This window comes from Agelaius phoeniceus, chromosome 2 (assembly GCF_051311805.1).
Source record: "Agelaius phoeniceus isolate bAgePho1 chromosome 2, bAgePho1.hap1, whole genome shotgun sequence".
Classification (NCBI taxonomy): domain Eukaryota; kingdom Metazoa; phylum Chordata; class Aves; order Passeriformes; family Icteridae; genus Agelaius; species Agelaius phoeniceus.
Genome location: NC_135266.1, coordinates 18,408,737 through 18,431,391, shown reverse-complemented (window position 1 = coordinate 18,431,391; position 22,655 = coordinate 18,408,737).

The window sequence follows — 22,655 nt, the reverse complement described above, 5'->3', positions numbered from 1 at the left end:
ATATCACCCCTCCATGGATGCTAATGGTGTCACCTTTATTTCATCTCAAGCACCCTTAGGTGGCTTAACTTGGAGCCCAAAGTTTCAGTCAGGAGGCATGTTTGGGGAGGGATGGGCTTTGATGGTCACAACTTCTTTATGCAGTTTTGCCATAGTGGGCATAAAGTCCTTTATAACAATGTTTAAGCCATTAACCATGACATTCCAGTCTCTCACAGAATCTTGCTGGATACTTCAGATATGGCTTAAAGGTGAAAAGGCAATCCTGTCCATACAAGCTTCTCCTGAGTGTCAGTAGAGCACGTCAGTAAGTTTCCCTTCACTTATATCTCATTACTTGTTTTATAGAATTCTGTTGTTAAAAAACATATTATCATCTCTGTACTCTTAGCAAGCAGTCACTTGTGGTTTGAAAGGTAATGAACCCACACTGAATGATGTTCACATAAGAAGTTATGGTGGGGAGGTGGCATGATACTGGTGATAGGTGTAACAAACTAAATGGGTGATTTGTGGCCCTTATTTCCTGCAGATGCATGCAATTAGCTGGAGTTTGCTCAGTTTTACCTGGCTGTAGCTCAGAATTCTGATGGATATTGAGAGTGTTTAATTCTGAGGTTCATAGACATTATGTGTCTTTTCAGGTCTGTGTTGGCTATGGTCTGCCAAAAGGAATTTATCTTGACAGCATGGCTGTCAGTGTTCCCAGACCAAAACAGGCCTTTGTAGAGAAATGTGTGCCCCAATTTTCTGGGCTTTCCTAGTGCTCACTGTATGAAAGGCCCTCTGTGAGTTTGCATATTCATTCTGTTCAAATCACTGTTCAGAAGAATGGGAAACCTTTTTACTTGTCATCTCATTGAGAGTTGGCTTTTTTAATAGATGAGCCTTAAAGATAAAAGAAATCAGTTTTCTTTATTCTGTCAAAGTGAAGGTTAAGACAAGGGTTCACAATTTTGAAAACAAGACATAGGGCAATGAAATGAATTATTAACAGTGCCCTTGTATTTTGACTCATAATCTTTCCACTCCTGTTACATTTCCCTTTTGAGATACCATTTATCAGCTGGACTGAGAGTAAACCTTTGCATCCTTTCCATCTGTGTGAGCTGCTGAAAACCTTCTCCTTCAGAATTCGACCTTTCTGTATTTCCCTCATTCCCTTCATCTCTCTCTCCTGTCTCTACACCCCCCTTTCTGTCCCTTTTTCAATCAATTGGTATACCGATTTTTTTTTTTTAATATAAAAACTGGAATCTAGGGAATACATCTCTTGCTGCATAAAGTCTGCTGCCCAGCCTGGCTAATTCTGAACATGCTAAAACAGGCTCATTTCACTGATGAAATTTCCCTGGTGTTATGCCAAGCTAATGCATTGTGGGGTTTGTCCATTCCACCATACCAACCTCACCATAAGCTGCTGCAGTGGGTTTTCACTCACCCAGTTCATCAGATGCAGCCCAGATAGCTTGCTAAGTCATTTGCTAATGCAACAAAGCTTTGCTTTGTCTAGCTGCACTAATCTTATGCACTACAATCCTTTGTGAATAATACAAATAAGAAAACAACTATATAAAGACATCTGTGCATTGAGCCTGAGAGCTCTACCTCTTTCCATATTTTCACTGAGCATGTACAACAACACAGAATAATTTGTCATGGAGTTTGATTTCAATCCCTTCTTTTACTGTTGTAGAAGTACAAGGCGAGCATTTGTTCCTCATACATTCAAAGCCTTCAATTTTTCTGATTGTAATTTATGTCCACTGTGCAGAATGTATCTGACTAGAGCAAACAGTTATTTATATTCCAATTACAATCAAAGAGGCACACCAGAGCCTCTTCCATCTCCTGCCTCTAACTTAGCCATATATGTTGTCACTAAATACAACATTTCAGCTGCTATCAGACAAGCTGCTTTGTATTCTTATGAGTTTTCTGCTACAAGTAAAAACTCCATGGAAAAAGAACTGCATATGCAGAGCACAGCACTGGAAGCAATGATTTTGGGTTTTGTTGCTCTGCTTGGATAAAAATTGGATTCATGTCTACTTCTTGGGTTTTTTTCAGCAGCTTTAAAGTAATGAGTGAGGGCAGAGGTCAAGATGTTGCTATTGCTCCTTTTTATGAAGCAGAGCTCAAATTCAGCCTACCCTGTCCCTGTGCCAGTTGTAGCAAGCACAGTGCCCCTGGGTTTTCCTCTGCCTCAGGGGCCAGTGGGCACTTGTGGTCATAAGTTAAACCCTGCTTCCCTCCAAGACACAGTGGCCTCATCCATGTGATTTTCAGGGTACAGTGAGGGTATGAACCCTGCAGGCTGCTTGCCCTCCTGTGAAGGCTGCTTGGGTGCTTGGTCTGGGCTAGCCAGGCACACGAGCATGCTCTCAGTTCAGTGGGATGGATGCTCAAGGCCATGCTTGGGCATAGCCCTTGGGGCTTGCAATGGCCCCATGGGTGAGGAAGGTCTGGGAGCACAAGCTGCCTGAAAGGAATATTCTGGCTGACATGAGGACAATAACCTTTGCTCTGTGCCTGGTGGACAAGCAGCACTGAAGGAGTTCCCTAGTCCTGCTGTGACCACAGGTTAAGGCTTATTGAAAAGCCTTCCTTCCGCACCCAAATTGCATTTGACTCGGACTCTCTTGCTAGGGAGGACAGTTAGAGGTCCAAGGGCTTGCAGGGACCCTCAGCACTGCATGAGCGTGCTGGCAGAGCCAGGCTGTGCCAGTGTGGCCCCACACGGTGCTGTGAGGGGTGGTGAGGTTTGGGAAGACAAGGTTACGCTTTTGCGGTCAATCCGCCTTCCTCATTCTGGCATCTCGGGGCGGCTCGGGGCTGCAGTCCGTGTGTGCCTGCCCTGGGGAGACAGCTCATTACTGCAGAGAGAGCTGGGCAGCCCTTTCTCTGCTGGGTTGTGTAAGTGAATGTTTCGTTTCCTTTGTTTGGAAATAGGAATTTGTGTCCCCAGCTACCTCGGTGGTTAGCTTCCTCTATAATTAACAAGTGTTTATGCTTTCCCCATGGGGTGCAAGTACAAGTCAATCTTTACTTTCTTTCCACTATATGCAGTATATTTTTTGCCAAGGCTCAAATGCTTTCTAATGTAGTACACTCCATCTCTTTCCTAAAATCAATGTTTCCAAACACAATTAGCAGTGCTGTAATAGACTTCAAAATATCACAAAAGAACTGTGAGCTAGAGGGCTCCAAGTTACCACTGACAGTCTAGATAAGAATAGGTTAGCTCTACAGTTGGACAAAGAAGTTCAATTTTCCCTCTTTCCCTCAGATAACAAGTTCCAATATTGTTATTTTATAGAATTAATTTACATAATTACAACTGTCTTTGATCTGTGCTGCTTTTCCATACTGTTGAAAGAAAATATATTTATCATAAAGATATAAGATTTTTTCTTATAAGACCTTTTTTCTTTATACAAGGATTCTTTTTTGCATGCAACTAACTGAATGCTTCAGAAATTTTAACTCTACCTTCTTAAACTTTTATGACTTTTAGGAAGTAAAAAAAAAGGTGTTAATGATTGCAAAGTGTCTGTATGCCATGTAAAAGACACATCATGTAAAAGACATGTTAGTACATTTAATCTGATGACATTATAGACTATTTGCTTCCCTATTGCTTCCATGAGCCCTAAATCACAGGTTTGGCAGTAAGCTTAATAAAAAAATGCTAGTTTTATGGAGATAGTAAAGTATCTGGAAAGCTTCTTCTAGGTCATAGAGAAATCCCTGTCATCTGCTACTTGCTTCTTTTAGCAAGAGGTACCTTAGATTTGGCATGGAGGATACTTGGCCAGACTCACTCACTGGTTGCTAAAGTGGGACCGGAACCCTACAGTTCTGAATAGCAGAACTGTATTTTGTGGTTGAAACCAGTCTCTCTTCTGATGGTGATGGTCTTTTTGACTCCTAAACCCATATAAGTATTGTTGGTATCAGGCTGCCTTGACTTTAAAGAACAAATAGGCAAAAAAAAAGGGTTATTCTTACCTCTCCTTTCTTTTTGCAGAAGATGCAGGATATGCAGAGCTTTTGTTTCTTTAGGCATCTGAATTTGACTATAAGAGGACAAATCTGGCATCTGTTTAAAAAAACAAATTGTGGTAAGAAAGCTTTGTGCATATTTTTTAATAGATTTGCTAAATACTCCTGCCAATGTAGTAATCCTCCAAAATAATCCTGACAATTCACTGAAGAGGCCAAGAGTCTGAATCATTATTGATTTTATCCTTTAAATAAAATGCATAAATAAGTTTTTAATTTGCTGTGACCAGTGAAATGGAATCAACACATTGCAAAGGCAGAAATCTCTCACTTGGCCATAGCTGGGGTTTTGCTAAAGGCAAAAAAAGAACTGCAACAATCCATTGATTTCAGTAAGCTGTTAACACAACTTGTGATCACTGTGGTCAGGTACATTATTTCCAGTCAGTTCATAGATTTTCACACCTTCAGTGCATTGACATTTCAAACAAAAGCTTCTAGCCTAGCTCTGAGGAAACGTGATCTTGACTAATGCAGGAAGCTGTGCATGTGCATGCAAATATTTGCAAGTGCAGTTTAGGGATGCTGTATTTAATTTGTACATATGGGAAGGGAAGGACACATATATTAGAAACTTACAGTGCTGCAGCTGATCTTTAATAACTTAGTTGTGGAACTAAATAAATTCTTCTTCTTGTCCATGTTGGACAAGTTTCTGTCTTCTCACAGAATCACAGAACAGTTTGAGCTAAAAGGGACCTTTAAAGGCCCCTGCAATGAGAAGGGACATCTCCACTTATTCTTGTTCAGCACATACTTATATGGGGTTCTGATCCTGCTAAGGTTCTGTGTGTCACTGAAAGCCAAATCAGCCACTGTAACTTGGTATGGATCTGGCTTGCATCAGTGCTATCTGCAAGCTCTTGCTAGGGAATTTCTGTCAGCCATAGAAAAAGCCAGTAAAGCTTTCTCAGGTCAGGTACCAGTCACATCAAGCAGTGATGCAACAAAGGTACTCATGGCAATAGAAATGCCACTCTCAGGTCCCCTTCTGAGCTCCTCAAGTGCCTGAACCTTTGAGAAGCCCAGGGGCTTCCCCTTGCAGCTGTGCCTCCCTCGCCCTGTGGTGCTGCTGGCTGCCCTTCTCTGGCAGCGGGGTGAGCTGTGTCCCTGCTTCCCTGCTGCTTCCCAGCTTCTGAGCTGCTTTTGTGCTGCTCTTCTTGCAGTCTTGTGTTTGCACATCCTGAAGGGCTATGTCTCTTTTGCAATCTTTCTCATTGAAAGTGATTGCCACCAGCATTAGTGAGAGTTTCCTTCTCCTTTTGTTTCTTTTAGTGTTTCTTTGAAAGTCACTTAAATCCCTGGAGTGTATTGCACGCCACCAGCTACAGATTATGCAAAGACATTTTTATGTACTTAAGCTTGTCTCAAGCCTGTCCCTATATTTTTTAAGATGTACAGAATATCAATTTTCTTTCACAATCTGTAATTTACTGGTGAAGTCCTTAGACAAAGTATTGTTTAGATCCAGACACTGAAAGTAAATATAGAAGACAAAACATAATACTATCCCTGAGGCACGGAGTTTTAAAATGAGATTTTTTTAAAAAAAAGAAGCTCATGAGCATGAATCAGCATTTGTCAATGTAGGCTTAGTCAGGCTTAGTTTCCTTTGTGAGCTATTACTGTTCGTTATGGAATTTCTCTGAAGACTTTGCACCTAAGCAAAAAGTGAGTGATCTGAACTGGAAAGGCCTCAGGCTGCTTAAGACACATACCACCAAACAGGAGTGTTGCTAGGGAGTGTTGCCATAGAATTTCATAGGGAGTGTTGCTGTAGAAAACAATTAGTGATGAAAGTGAATTGCAAATTTTGAAATGGGATCCAAATTTAAAGGACATGGCTGTTTATGTGGACACAGGGACTTCATTAATTGCATTTGGTAAATGTTCTTATAAGGAGATGAAGATGCCCTTGTCTCTTGAGTCCAAAGAATATTGAAGCATTTTTACCCAAAGGGCTAACTTTGCCAAATTTCAGGAGAGACCTTGTTCATACAAGCAATTAAGAACAGTCATTAGGGAAGTCTTGTAAGATGTGAGGCCAGTTTTAAAATCCCTTTTCTAAAGTACAGAAGGACTTTTATCCTGGGCCTCACAATGCAAGTAGAAGTATTGACAACATGATAAAAATTACAAATATACAAATATACAAATATTTAATCCTTTCTTCTCTCCTGTTTTGTCTGGATTGGGTCCTACAGTGCTGAAAATTCTCTTTATAGATTTCCTCTGAATTAAATAAAAGCTAGGTGGCAAATACCTCAACTTATTTATGACCTGGGTGCCTATTTGCTCTTTGAAGTGATGTGAATGAAGTCCTGAAGGCCTCCTGGGAATTGTGGAGTGCTTTCAATTGCCCATGACTTCAGCAGGTTTGATGATACTGAACATTTCACAGGAACAATTTCTATTGCACGAGTTCTCAAAATTACAGAGTGCAGAAAGTGCTGACATGGTGTCATGGGGTTCTGACAGTTGGGTCAATTACATACCAGCATTTCAGTGGGCAATAGCTTAGGCCCACTTTGTTTTACTAAATAGCATGACAGAGATGGATAAAAAACACCCACTGCCTCTACAGAGTGACCCATTTCTGTTACAAGGAAGGGTGGCCCAGATTTGGGATAATATATATTTATGTGCAGTTTAGAAAATCAAAACAAAACAAAAAAGTAATTGCAAGACTAATATTCTGAAATGCTGAAATCCAGAGAAGAGGTACTAACAAACAAAAACCTGTTTCTCATTGAAATATGTAGATTGGATGAGCAAAATGTAGACTGAGGTTGAATCTTCCTGGAAAAACAAGTTTAAATCCTGCAAATTACCAGAATGAGAATAACATAACCAATTTTTTTTTGCTGGAAAAGCTAGATCTTTAGTGGTTATAATTAATAAAAGGTAATTTGGAACCATCACACTATGAAACTCTGTCACTGTGTGTGTTTTGGCTGGGATAGAGTTAATTTCTTTGCTGAAAGGGTGGTTAAGCAGTGGGACAGGCTGCCCAGGGAAGTGCTGGACTCACCATCCCTGGACGTGTTCAAGAAATGACTGGACTGGCATTCAGTGTGGGCATTTGTGCTGGAGAGAGTGTTGATAACACTGAGCTGTTTCTGTCATTGCTGAGCACTGCTTGCACAGAGTCAAGGCTTCTTTGCTCCCCACTCCACCAGAGAGTGGGCATGGGGAGAAAATGATTTTGGGAAAGAACACAGCTGACCCCAACTGCCCCAAGGGATATCCCACCCCATAGGGTGTCATGCTCAGCAACAAAACGAGGGGGAAGCCTGGCTGGGAGGCTGCTGCATCAGTCAGCTGGTAGTGAGAAATTGTTTCCATTTGCATCGCTTTTCTCTCTTTGCTATTTCCCTTTCATTAAAATTATTACCATTCATACTACTCATACTGCTAGGGTTTTCTCACTTTCACCCCTCTAATTCTCTCCCCTGCAGTGCCACTGAGGGAGAGTGGGCAAGTGGCTGTGTGGTTCTTAGTTGTCAGCTGGGGTTAAACCATGACAAGCAGCTATATGGGCTTTCCAGTAATAAAGCACAGTTGATAACAAGCATTGCTGTTACAGCTGCTGTCTTCCATTTCTGTCCAATTCATCTGTCTCAGTGCCTGAAGCTGTTCAGCAAGACCAAGGGAAACAACATTAGCCTCTTTATTATTTATAACTCATTTTTTTCCCTGATAACACTGCAATACCATAAACACTGTTTCCATGGAAACTCAAATAAGACAAAATTACCATGGATATTGTTGTTTATACCTCTAGGAATATAGGTATCTAAAGTTTCAACCTGTTTCTGCATGAAAAAGGAATGCAGAAGTGATTGATATTTTTAATTACTGCATAATATTGGTTGAGTTGGGGAATTTCTTGAATTGCAGTGCTGTGTGTTGCAGTCTTGTTATCCAATTACATCTCATGCTTCTCACCAAATTCATTTCCTTTGAAAGCTGTTCTTTTAAATATGCAATTAGGAGTTCCTTTTGTCTGCAGAGTTTGGTGATGCTGCATGGTACATTACATTTATATGATATGGAGTAACAGCATTTAAGTATTAGGAAACCAAAAATGTCTTTATGGGTTTTGTAATGCAGATGGATAAACCTGAGGCTGTATGAGAAACTAGAAGCAAAATTAAATGATCTGGCCTGTAAAGCCCATCCACAGGTTACTTAGGACATGGCTGAAAAGGGAAAGATTTCCTTTGACAGCTGCCTGGAAAAGTGAAGACCCTCATTTAAACATCAAAGGCCAATTACTCTGGGTTGAATGACCTAACTAAACCATGGACTCAGGAATTCTATGGTAGAATCTGAAAATCTAAAAATGGGCCAAAGGAAGAGCTTTAGTAATACCACAGTGGTAGGTGTTACTATCCTGGTAGTAGGTAAGAAGTTCTCCTTTTTCATGCACTTCAAAAAATTTTTTTCCAATTATGTGTGAACTTAATTTCTGCTGAACTGGGTGATCCAATCAATCACATTATGTGGAAGAAAGGGGTGTCTATCCCTCATTTCTCCTAGTAAGAGACTTAGTGCCCTGTAGAAGTAAACCAAACAAGGTTTGGTTCAAATAATCAGAGCTTAAAGAAGGATGTCTCTGTCATTTGGTGGATTAGACACCTGAAAGAGGTTAACTGCTGCTGCACTGGACCATTCCTTATTTATGCAAGGTGGAATTTTATTAAAAAAAGGGGCTCAGAGCAAGTCCTCTGTTGTCAATAACAAGCATGATGTTCTGAGCACTGCTCTGTGAAACAAAGCCAAAACCATTCCTGCAAAGATGAATTAAAGGAAAGCTCCTTGTTGAAATAGCAAATCAGAGCTGAGGCATTTTGGAGAAAGCTTGGGGCAGAGTTAGGGAATAAAAGCAGCAGCTTTTTAAATTTAGTCCATCTTTCCTTAGTTTTCTTATCAAGTGCTTAAAACTGAAACACTTGCTCTTGTGGTTTAATGGAATATGTTGCAGACTTGAATATAATTTTTAACTCTGTTTTTTTTGAGAATTTGCATTTGTTTGTTTGTTTTCATCAGAGCCAAATATATTTTGCAATCAGTTGCTTTGCAAGCATATAAGTTATTGACAATGTCATTCTGCAGCATAAGGCCATGAATATTTCTACCTCTCAGCCAGAATAGCTGCTGTTTCCTGCTCAAGGAAACTGGAATAGCTCTTCTCTCCTTGGAGCAGAAATATGTCTTTTTTGGTATTTTTTACCTCAGTAAAGGTATCTCTTGAGTTTAAACTATTTTTTTTTTTGCAAGGCAGCATTGGGTTTGTGGATGGGCTAGTAAAACATTTTTTTTAATCTACCAGAACAAGATCCAGAAAATTATTGCTCTATTCTAACACCACACTACAGCTTTATGTTGGCAAAGATATATTTTTTGCTTCAGAAGCAAACGGCCAAAGAGGAATCTACCTATCTGAACAATTCCTGCTTCATAGTCTACTCTTGCACATTGCTGCATTTCACTTTAGATATTCTTATTTCCTTCTTCTTGTTTCCTTCCATTTTTATGCAACATGCTTCTCATTAATTTGTGTCTTTTGAACCAATTCTCCATAGAACCAAGGATGAGATCCAGCTGGATCCTCATTGGAATGGCAGATACATTACAGGACTTAGGGAAAACTTGTGCTTTTTGAGAATAGCAATTGAGTCTGTGGTCTTTGCTCACAGAAGAAAAGAAGTAATGAATCTATGGGCTGAAATGTCTTGTTATAAACTCAAAAAATATCTATTTTTTGTACATAAAGCCTGCAGCACTTCAAAGTCTTGGAAGAACTCCTTGCAATACATGTGTAACTCCTGCATTGGATGTGCTCTAAACCAGTGAACAAATGTGCCTGGGACCTTTCTCTGGCACCAGTTCCCACTGGCATGCAAACATTTCTGACCACACTTTCAGCAGCCTTGAAAAGGCAGCTACACACGAGCTGTGTGTGTGTCCCCAGCTGTGCCCATGGACAGGCTGGCAGACTGCTAACAGGGGCAGCCCAAAGCAATGCCAGGGGCTGGTATTTTGATTGAGATGATTTAGTTCAGCTTCCCAGAAGTATTCCTTACAACTGTGTTGTTTACTGGTGTACATATAGCCGGTGACTACACCAGTCAATTTCTGTGTTCAATCAGAAAATAATTCAGGAGGAAAGGAAGCTCTGGAGCCCATGTGGTCCAATTCCCTACCCAAAGCAAAGTCACTTTCTTGATTTAGAGCATCAAAACTTCTCCATCCAACTACTGAAACTCTCTGAAGATGGAGAAATCTGCTTGGAAAAATCTGTTCCAGTGCTTGTCCACTCACTTTGAACATTTTTGTCTAGGTAGGTATGAGTCACATCTCACTGATAAGCATCCTACTGATTCTTCAGGATGTCCCTCTGCAGGCAACATATTCTTGCAAGTAATGGCCTGGATTTTGTAGTGTGCAGGCACAGGTGTGAGTTGCTGCATGTTCACCTTATCTTCCATGAAGTGACACAATGGAATGGGCTCTGTGTGTGCTTTCAGCCCAGCCCAGCACACAGGTGGCACCCAAGAGGATTAGACACCCCTGAAGATGTATCATGCAGTGGTGAAGAGAGCCAAGAGCTCACATGGAGCCCCAGACCAGAGCAGGTGGGTGCCTGAGAGGAGGCTGTGGAGCCATGGGAAGCCCATGCTGGAACAGGGTTCTGGCAGCAACCTGCAGACCTGTGGAGAGAGGAGTCCATGCTGGAGCAGGTTTTCTGGTAGGAAAAGTTTTGATTTGTGGCCCTGTGGTGGGCCTACATTGGAGGAGGATGTGCCTGAAGTTCTGCACCCTGTGGCAGAGTGACCTGTGCTGGAGCAGTTTGTGAAGAACTGTCTCCCATGGGGATAACCCACAGGGCAGCAGGAGAAGGACCCTTCTCCCTGAGCAGTGACAGAAAAAGGTGTGATGGACTGACCACAACCCCCATCCCCTGTCTCCCTGTGCCACTAGTGGGGAGGAGGTAAAGCTTGGGAAGGATGTAGGGGTAGGGGAAAGGTGTTTTCAAGATTTATTTTACTTCTCATTATCCTTTTCTGATTTTTTAAGTAATAAGTTCATTTAACACCTCCAAGCTGAGTCTGTTTTGGCCATGATGGTATTTGGTGAGTGATTCTCCCATACCTTATCTCAGCCCATGAACCCTGGGTTATATTTTCTCTCTCCTGTGGAGGGGAATGATAGAGTGGCTTTGATCAGTGGCTGACACCCAGCCAGGGTCAGCCCACCACAGTGTGCAGAGCATCAGGGAGAGCAGTCTCTGCAGCGAGTGCCTCCTGCTCACTGATCACCTGCAGCAGGTAATTCCAGCAATCCCCAAATTCTGTGTGTTTTGATGTCATCTCACTACCATATTGTGAGCTGGATATCTCCCTGAAGGTGTCTTCCACTACATTCTGTGAAAACACGCCATTCCTAGCTTATTCTTTCCTTGGCAAATGTTAGCATGGCTTTGGCTATTATTTCCTCTAGAGGAAAAAATTCCATAAACATCAGACTTTGCTATGGAACAGATTGCATTGTTTTCAACAAGCCAGGGCAGAGGACTTAATCATTAATTAATTTAATTACCCTGGAAAACAGACTAGCAATGGAGATGTTAGCCCAGCCTCTTGATTTCAGCTGTAACAAACTCCTCTAATTCCCCACTCCACAGGTGACATCTATGCCCATGCTAGCAGCTCTGCCAGGGCTCTGAATGTGCCAGGGTAGGGTGGGTAGGTGGGGGACACTGAGGATGGGGCAGGGCCCAGGCTCAGGGTGGCATTCACTGAAATGTGTCACTCAGTGCCAGATCCCTGCTCCCGTGGTGCCATTGGGGTCTGGCATGGCCTTGAAGGGCTGCTCTCAGTTCACCACCTTCTTCTGTGATCCCTTCTCTGCCTGAGGTCCCCTCACAAGCACATGCAGCTGAGCCACCCCTGAACTGTGCCATGTGCACAGAAACTAAAAGGAAACAAAAGCCAAACTCTGACATCAACCTCTGTGTTTATGAAACACCAGCTTGTTTTCACTTTGTCATTCATCGCACTCCTGCCCCCTCAGTTTGGTTGTCTTTAAATATAAGTAGAGGTTTCTCTGAGTTCATGATAATATAGTTTAAAATATCTCTGTGGAAAGAATTTGGATGATCTTTCCATCTACAGAAATGTCTTAGGCTAGCTCTGACTTTTGTTTTAATGTTTTCTCTTTGACTGCATAACAAAGCTTTATGTTACAAGATTAATCATTCTATCTCCTTGTGTTAGCCTTTCTCATCCAGATTAAATAAAATACTATGTGATTAGGGATTGCTTTATTTTATAGGAATTACTTTTCAGTTATACTGTGTAGCCTCTAACTTGGGATATTTCAATACTTTGGTATTTAGACATGCTGAATGGTGTGATGACAGAATGAGAGGAAATGGTCTCAAGTTGCACCAGGGCAAGGTTTAGATTGCATATGGGAACAATTTCTTCACTGAAAGGGTGGTCAAGTATTGAAATAGGGAAGGTTGCCTAGGGAAGTGGTGGAATCACCATGCCTGGAAGTGATCAAAAGGCACTTGGATGTGGTTCTTAAGAACATAGTTTAGCAGTGAACAAGGTTGTGCTGGGTTATCAGATGGACTCAGTGGTCTTAAAGATCTTTTCCAGCCTTAATTCTTCTATGATGATGATAATTCTTCTCTATGATGTTTCCTATGGGAAGATGAAGATGAGAGAGACAAACTAAAAATCTTAAAGGCATATTGGGAGATATTTAAAGTAAAATCACAGAAGAAACAAAATAGAAATTATTTCCAGTAGCCTTGCTTAATCTTGGAAATTTTATAGACTTCTGGCACAATTGTGACTCACCATTTGGTTAATTAGGATTTCTTTAGTGACATCACAGTACCGTAACATAGGAAAAACAGTATGCAATTTTCAATGACAATGCATCTGATTAATTTGGTGCAGGCTTTTTAAACACTCTCAGTAGGTAATGATTTCTTTCAAGTCACTAAATTTTTTCATAGCTTTTGAAATCATAAGGTATTAGCTCAGATACAGTTACATGGCATTGTGAAGGAATGGGAGCATATTGGTTGAAGTACCTTGAGATTATTAAAAACACAGTTCCATTGTTTTCCAAATGTGATTGAAAATGGTATTTCTTTACTTCTGAATAAATTTAGTCTCACCTGTCTTTTTCCTCTGCCTACTACTACTTTTCTGAGACACAAAATGAGTTTTTGAGATGTTTTGTCGATGAAAAAGAAATGAGCTTTATATTCAGGTCAGCATTGCGGTCAGGGAAAAACTGTCCTGAGATTATTATTTTTCCATAATTGCCTTTTGCTTGGTTGTTTTTGAACAGCTTTCCTCCCAGCTCCCTCTTATTCAGGATGCTTGAGGTGGAAAAAGGTCCCTTAAATTCTATCTATGGCATGAACCCCCCGTCATCTCATTCTCCCGAGTGTGAATAGCTGGAGTCTGAGGAGGGATTCATCCCAGCTGCCTTGCACTGCCTTGCATCCATTATCACTCCTGGCTGGTGTGTTTGGTGTGAGAGGAGCTGCAGGAGGCTGGGCAGTGCCTGCTGTGAAGCTCCAGGCAGGTAGTGTGCACAGGGCATGGGATGCCTTCCTGGCTCAGTGACCCCTAATGCACCCAGGGCAGAAGCACATCTCCTGTGAGGCTGTGTAAAGGCAGTGATTTCTTTTACCTGGGGGCTGTGGATCCCTGAAGGTGTGTGAAAAATTGTGGAGGAATGTGTAAATTCAGAGCACACACAATAATGCCAGTTTCAGGAAATGTGCAGAGCTGCAGTTTCTGGGCAGGTGGAAAATCACTGAAATAGTCTGGGTTTGGAAAAGACTTTCCCTCACCACAGGTAGACACCTGTAGGATTCTTTTGTAGGAAACTCTTCAGCAGTCCTTTAGCCTGCCTTACCCTCTGAGTATTCCTTGGCAGGCAAATGTGAAAAGGACCAGAAGAAGAGTCTGTGGTAAAGTACAAGTGGAAATATTTGATAAAAATGGAAACTTACATCTTATTGATCTATGCTCTTTCGGGGTACATTTAATGATGTCTGATCATTCAACTTCAAGAGCATAGCATTTAGAATAAAGCATGTTTTATATTCATTATCATGACAACTCTCCTCCCTCTCCACTTCCCCTGTTGAGGCTTCATGTACTGTGTTTAATAATAGAAATTCTGATAGGTTTTCTAAGAGAACAAAACCTCTGAGAGCACAGTTCAATTCATAGTTACAACTGCTGCCTATGTGTGGTGCTTTTTATTAATTTTTGAGGCAGCAGTCAATTATTGAGTCCTCAGATTTTTTTTCCTTCTGTGTTGAAGAGCCACTGGAAGGCAGTACATTAAGCATCCCCTCTAACAATAAAGATATCTGAACCTCTCCATCAGAAGGGTCCTGTATCCAATTATTTGCAAGCTCCTTACAGATATGATTCTATGGAGTAAATGGAAAGCATACTTCAGTCATTCTCTGCACTGATAGTAATTTAATAAAAATAAAAAGCTATTGATTTTTTTGTTAGCTGTGTTAAAAGACCACTGTAATCTTGGCTTCACTCTGCTGTTGGCAGAGCATTTGCCAGCAAGTAGATTTTTTACTTTTCCTGGGGCACCATTTATTAAATGCTATCTTAATGTGTACAGATTATTAGATTTGTTGAAGTGGGGGAAGATTTATAATATCTTCCTGTTATTTAACTTCTCTTAGCCGATTCAGATGTTAGAAGCATTTGCAGAGATTTATCTCCTGTACTTTGTGATTTTTGTTTCTTCCATTCCTTAAGCCAAATGTGCCTTTGAGGTTACTGAGCCAGCACTTACTGGGCAGCAGCTACTTTTGACAGAGATAGAAAATAACATTCTATTTGCTGACTCTTATTGAAGAGAGGAATGTCACTTAAGCTGTTCAGTAAACCTCAGCTTGAATAAGGAGTTAAATCAGTAAAGCTGGACTCATGTCAAATGATTTATTTGTCTAAAAGACTTGGTCTACTCTAAACTAAACTGCTCAGGGATATGCTTTCTCAAAAACTTTTCATATAGTCTATTCCCTTTAGAAGTTTAGATTCATCTGCATTGACCACAGCTAGAGCCTACACAATTCTTTAAGTGAGTGGTGAATTTCAGGTGTTGAAAAATTACTTACACACATTGCATTTTAGGTGCATTTGTATCTCTCTAAAACAATGTTTTCTGTGATGCTGAAACATAAAAATTTGGAACCCATTTGTCAAATATGATTAATCCTGATGCAGTCCCAGGACATTTATGCAGGGGCGTGTCTTTGTTCAGGGAAGGGCAACAAAGCTGTTGAAGGAGTCAAGAGGTTAAATTCTATGTGGAGTGGCTGAGGGAGCTGGGGGTGCTCAGCCTGGAGAAAAGGAGGCTTGGGGGTGACCTTGTTGCTCTCTACAACTGCCTGAAAGGAGGCTGCAGCCAGCTGGGGGTCAACCTCTTCTCCCAGGCAAATTAAAGGATAAGAGGACATATACCCAAGCTGCACCAGGGGAGATTCAGGGTGTGCATTAGGAGGAATTTTTTCACAGAAAGGGTTGCCATACATTATAATGGACTGTCCAGGAACTGGGTGGAGTAACCGTGCCTGGAGGTGTTTAAGGAAAGAGTGGACGTGGCACTCAGTGCCATTGTGCAGTTGACAAGGTGGTGTCCAGTCAAAGCTCAGACTTGATAACCTCAAAGGCCTTTTCCAACACAATTGATTCTGTGCTTCTGTGATCATCACCTCTAACTCTTTTAAAGATTTAGAGCTGTTGGTTGGGATCAGAGAGTCCATCTTTATTTCCACGTGTGCTGGTTTTGACTGGACTAGACTTTCTATTCTTTATAGCAACTAGTAGGGAAGAAGTGTTTGGATTTGTGCTGGAAACAGTGCAGATAATACAGGGATATTTTTGTTATGGCTGAGCAGTGCTTGCACAGAGTCAAGACCTCTTCTGCCTATCACCCCAGCCCACCAGTGAGCAGACTGGGGGTGCATAGGGGTTGGGAGGAGTTACAACCAGGACAGCTGACCCCAACTGACCCAAGGAATATCCCACTGTATGGCATCATGCTCAGCATACAGACCTGGGGAAAATGGAGGAAGGCAGAGACATTTGGAGTTTTGGTGTTTGTCTTCCCAGATTACCATCACATATGATTGAGCCTGGCTTTCCTGGAGATGGCTGAACACCTTCCTGCCCATGGGAAATGGTAAATCAGTTCCTTGTTTTGCAACAAGGGCACTTGCAGACACATCTCACCACTCAGCTCTGCAGAGAGTTTCAAGGAAAGGGAGTGACACACCTGGCAGGTTCATATTAGATACCCAATCCATCTCAAGGACAGTGACAACTGCCTATGACAATTTTCAGTGTCAGTGACATTGTTCTGAGCAATGCCATTTGTAGTTTTGTTTCAGCTAATACACTAATATCAGGAAAGAGTCACAGGATATCATAATCCTTATGCTCAGACCCAGGTATGTGGATGATTTTGTGTACACATCCTGATGAGTTAAGGACGGGAGCACATAGTCCTCCTGATGGTTATCACAGAAAGGATGAGGTTGAAAGGGTCCTCTAGAGGTCATCTTGACCAACCCCCTGCTCAAGCAGGACCTCCTCAAGCTGGTTGCCCAGAACCATGTCCAGACTGGTTTTGAATATCACCAAGGTGGGAGACTTGACAGCTTCTCTGGGCAACTCATGCCAATGCTCAGCCACCATCACAATGAGAAAGTGTTCCCTGATCTGGAAAAGTGTTATATCATTCTCCTGATGTGGAGAGAAAACCTCCTGTGTTTCAGTTTGTGCCCATTGCCTCTGGTCCTGGCACTGGGCACCTCTTTTCAGTCAGTTTGCTTTCCATCTGGGTGGTCCCCAGCATGTACATGGGGCTGTTCTCAGATGCAGGCTGAAGAATAACAGGTTTGCAATTCTCCTTGGTGAACTTCATTATATGCCCTGAGCTCCACTATCCCATGTTTACTGCAGGCAAGATTGCCTTTGAGCCTCACAGTCCCAACAAGACCCTCACTGGAATTAGGTCCAACACACTGGTTTTTTTTCATTGACTTCTCATTTGGAGGAGAATGATATAAAGAACCTCCTGGATTGCTTTTGTCCTGTCCTGTTGTCCTCTAGAAGGTTTGGGGTGATTGAAGTTTCTCTGAGAGCCAGGGCCTAGGAATGTGAGGCTAAATGAATGACTTGCAGTAGGCCAGCAATCTGTGACTGCCAGTGTCCTCCCTGACCGTATGGTAGGAAGTGGTAGAGGCTCTTAAGGAACAGGACACTTATTTCAATTGCCTCATTGTGGTCAGGAAGCATCTGGTCATCTCTAGATGGAAGCTGGCACTGCTATCTTGCTCTTCAGCTGTGGCACAGCAGTGCAGTATTAGAAAGCCTGCTGTGACAATTGCTGTGATGAGTAATGCAAAATCCTATTTTATCTCCTTTGTCCTAATTTGACACCACCAGTAAGGATCCTAATTCTAGAAGTTTGGCATGCCCAGCATTATCAAGTAATCAAAATCACATCCAGTGTTCAGTGTTCTCTGAGAGAAGCTGTGACTACCTTAATTGTGAGAAGCACTTTCTATCTTGCATTTGGAAAATCAGTGATCACACTGTAATTTATGCATGCTGATACTGGACACACTGTGCATATTTGTGTGTTTCAGAGTGAGGAATTTTCCTTCAGAAACTTGTGAATGTCCTTTCCAAACCATGTCATCTGTAACAGTGAAACAAAAGAATCTATCAAACAAAAGAATCTATCAGTCATGGTGCACATGTCCTGTGCTGATTACTGCATCCCCAATGAATAGTTCAGGTACAGCCCTCTTCCAGTCAGTTTTCCCTCTTCTACCAGTGATGCAGCTGATATGACACACTGAGGGGAGCCCAAGACCTGACTGCTATGGGTATTGCTAGAGATGCCCCACTAAGGTCAGATGGACACACTCAAAAAGGTCCAGAGAGATCAATATTATGTGATCTGACAGCAAAATTATGTGATTGATAGCCATCAGATCAGGTAGGTCTGGGGCTAGAATTTCTGGGGAAGAAAAACAAACATGGGATACATTTTGTACTTGATGCTAAAACAATTTAGCAGATACAGACATTCAGTAATAGGTCATAGTCTGGTCCTGCTACTATCAAATACGTACATCATAATAGATGCCTTTTTACTTCCTGTTGCATTGCCAGTTTTCAGGAAGAAAAACAGAAAGGCTTTCACAACCTTTTATAGCAGTGGTCAAATTAAGAATTTCCTACAAAGTTCAGTCAAAAGCCCATCACTTTTTGTAAAGAGCTTTCCTCTTATTATCTCTAAAAGTACATTAGAAAATAGTAAGAGTTGGAGAGAACATTTCCTACAGTTTTTTAAATAGGAAGTGAAGTGTTCTTTTAATTCTTCTACATCTGCTAGCTGTTTACTTCACTGAAGCAGGGTATAGTTTTTATGAATGATGACATATAACCCATTTTCTAAAAATACTTTGGATTTTCCATATAATTTCAGTGTCCCTGGGTAACTGATAGGAAGAAATGGTATAACAGCCTTTTATGTTTTTTCCCTTGCTACTGTGGAAAAAGCTGTTAGATCTGTCAACTGATAATGAGGAATGTACCTTCCATCAGCCTATAACTGTGAAAAGAAAACCTTCCCAATTACTGTTCAAATTCACTGCCTTCCTTTGCTTTAACCTAATTTCCTTAGTACTCAGGTCTTTTTCTGGTGCACAGTGTATTTTTTTAGCATTCCCAGCTAGGAGGGAGTGCTTGTGCCCCACCCTGTTTTCCTTTGTTCAGTGTTTTTCTCAAGAATTTTCCTCTGATTGCAGCCAGTAATCAGCCAGCAGCATCCTGCTTTGGTCCATTCCTGTACTGCCTTCATTGTTTACACCTGTAATGTTGCACAAGGACTTCTAGAATAAAAAAGTGACATTATTCAGGCTTTTTTCAAGTTCTACTCAATAGCTGTTAGCAGTCGCTAGGATAGTTTGATACTTGAGCACTTATGAACCAAAAATCTAATATTTTGATAAACAATCACTAAAAGCATAATGAAAATATGTAATTAAAATGCTTAGTTTCTCTAGAAAAATCTCATTTTTTTAAATTTAAAAATTTATTATTTTCTGGTGAACATTATTTTTCACTGTTAGTGAAACTGCTTGTGTGCATTTTATACCTTTCTCTTCAGAATGAGTAGACAGCAGCAGAGACAGATCTGATGAGATTCTTACTTTAGATCTACTTTACTTTGTAGCTCAAAAATGCAGTTAACTAAATCTAAGAAAGCCTTCCACAGCTCCCATCAAAGTCTTTGGTGAGAAATAAGCATTTCTGGGACATGAGTCATCTGGCTTATTTTAGAGTGCTCCTTTGGGATGACATGAATCACACCTAAGTGGCTCCTTCTCTGAGCTGATTATAAAAGACACTGCTGGTGACCAGGTCAGTCAAATCCCATCTCTCCTGTCCACATTGTGCATCATGGGTGATTGATGTGATTGCAATTCACACTGACTCCGCATCTGAACTTGACATTTGATTGCTGGTGTCTGAAATCATAAAATCATAAAATCATAGCATCTTAGAATCATTAAGGTTGGGAAAGGCCTCCAGGATCATCAACCTTTGACTGAACACCACCATGCCAACAAAACCATAGCACTAAATGCTACATCCAGTTGTTTCTTGAGCACTTCTAGGGGCGGCGACTCCACCATGTCCCTGCACAGCCCATTCCAGTGCTTGGCAACCTTTCAGTGCAGAAATTCTTCCTGATGTCCAGCTGGAACCTTCCCTGGTACAGCTTGAGGACATTTCCTCTCATCCTCTCACTTGGCTGCCTGGGAGAAGAGGCTGACCCCCACCTGGCTACAACCTCCTTTTGGGAAGTTGTAGAGAGGGATAAGGTCTCCCCATATACTCTCTTTCTCCAGGCTGAACAACACCAGCTCCTTCAGCTGCTCCTCATATTGTTTAGTCTCCAGACCCCCTCCACCAGCCCTGTTGCCCTTCTCTGGACATACTCCAGCACCTCAATGTCTTTCTTGAGGTGAACATAGGATTTGAGGTGCATCCTCACCAGTGCTGAGAATATCAGGACAATCACTGCCCTAATCCTGCTGGTCACACCATTCCTGGTAGGGAATTCCCTTGGCCTTCCTGGCCACCTGGGCACTTCTGACTCATGTTCAGGTCCTTTTCCACTGGGCCACTCTCCAGCCACTCTTCCCCCAGCCTGTAGCACTGCATGGGACAGTTGTGACCCAGGTGTAGGACCTGGCACTTCACCTTATTGAATCCCATCGAATTGGCCTCAGCCCTTTGATCCAGCCTGTCCAGATTCCCCTGCAGATCCTTCCTGCCCTGCAGCAGATCAACACTACCACCCAGCCTGTAGTCTGGGAACTTGCTGAGGGTGCACTCAAAGTCCTCATCCAGATCAGTGATAGAAATATTAAACAGGACTGAAATGAAAGAGCAGAAAAATTTTTGTCTTTACAGATAAGACAATTATCTCTCAAATATGGGAAATTATATTTTTAAACATAATGGAAGAAACTATGTTAAACAAAAACATAAATAAACAAATGGGGTAATTGTATCTAATTAAAATTATGAGCTCCTTTTGGTATCTTAGGCAGCTGTACATTCTTCAGGAATCATAGAGAACTGCAAATAATAGTTGGCTTGATGATTGACTCACCTATAGAGTTTGTTAGAATTGTAAATGCAATGAATGCTTTCCCTTAAAAAACATCAGAGAATCTTTAACAGATACAGTGAAAAAAAGGGATATTTATGAGGGTGCTGGATGGGGATGATAAGAAAAAGGACACTTCCTTCTTGCCGCAGGGTGAGGTTTGAACTCTGGAAGATATTCCTGGTAAAGTCTGATACATAAAGTCCCGAAACAATCTTGTATGGCTTTTTTTCTTCCCCAGTGGTATTTAATGGCTGCTTGAGTTTCTAGAAATCAAGGAGATGGAAAATGCCTGCTGTTCACCTGCTGTTTTAAAGCAGCAATAGAGGTAAGAGTGAATTATATTTTCTTTAGTACAGATATCCAGAAAGTTTTACCTGCCTCTGATGTTGAAAGAAAACATGTAAGTGGCACTTCTGTGAAGGAAAATAGATGTGTGCAATCATGGAGTCTTTTTTTTTTTTTTTTTGAGAGCAAACCATAAGTGGAGGGAGTCTTCAAATCTTGTATGAGTACCAGTAGATCAGAAACTGTTGTGACAGCCTTCTGCAAACACAAAGACTGCATCACAGAGACAATTCACATTACAGAGGACATAAGCTTTGTCTCAAAATACTTGAAGAATCTTCTGGAAGCAGAGCAGTACCAAATATAGAGGCTTTACTACAAAATCTCCTAGGCACTGAAATACTGCTCTGTTTTCCCTAACAAATTAATCTCTACACATAGTGAGGTTGTAGATGTGCCAAATTCATTTGGAAAAGGACCTGTACCAGTGAAAGTGCCTGCAGTTGTTCTACATGGACATAAGTTCCTGCTCTGGTTCTTGCTTCAGTGATGAGAGTTCAAAACACTTCATAGGATCTTAAACTCTCTCACTCCAGACAAAATATGTGTCTTCTCAAAATAGCCCTGGCTGGAAGATTAAAAAACCCTAAATCTTATTCCCCCTGGACTATTAATACTCTCTTCTCTCTGTATAATTTCCATTGCCTCCATTTCCTTCTCCACAATTAAATTTCATTAATTTCTTCAAAGAGAAGACTTAAAAAAGACACTACAGGTACTCTCTGGACTTTGATTTCTTTATCTTTCTACTACTCCTTTCCGTTCACAAGTACAAACCTCTCATTTTTTTTTTCCTCTATTTTGTTATCTCCCAGTGTCCTCAGTTGCTTTTCTTGTGCTCTGTTAGCTGAGAGAATTCCTCCATATCCCACACTGAAGATACCCACCCACAGCCCTCACCTACCATTCTAACCCCTTCTAGGCCTTCCTTTTCTTCCTTTCCTAAGCTTGTTATTGCTCTAAAATCTTTTCTTCATCTCATCTCCAGTCTCTCCTCTACCCCTGACATATCTCTAAAACCTCTCTCACCAAGGCCTTTGATGATGGCAGCTGCATCTCAGATCCAGAGTCAGCTTATCTTTTTCAAGCTGTCAGGCTCATGCAGCATGTTTAACCAGGCTTTTCTACCTTAATTCTTGCCCCTTCCCCTGTCATCTCTGGACTTCTTTCCTTCTCTCTAATCACGCTTTTTGGAGACAATTCCTTTAACATTCTCTGGATTTTCAGTAACTCTTTTATGACCCTATCAGCATGTGCTGTCTTTGAATAATTTAATCAGAAAACAAACTTAGCTCTGGTCCCTAGACGACAGACAAACAGATTTTCTTTTGTACTAAATCCTGGTTTCTCTCTTTGGTACTCCCTTCTGAGTGTTCAGTGATACACTTTACTTACCTGTGACTAAAGGCAAACTCATCCTCTCAGGGCCACTGGGCAGAGATAGGTCCTGTTTGCCCAGTCTTTAGTCA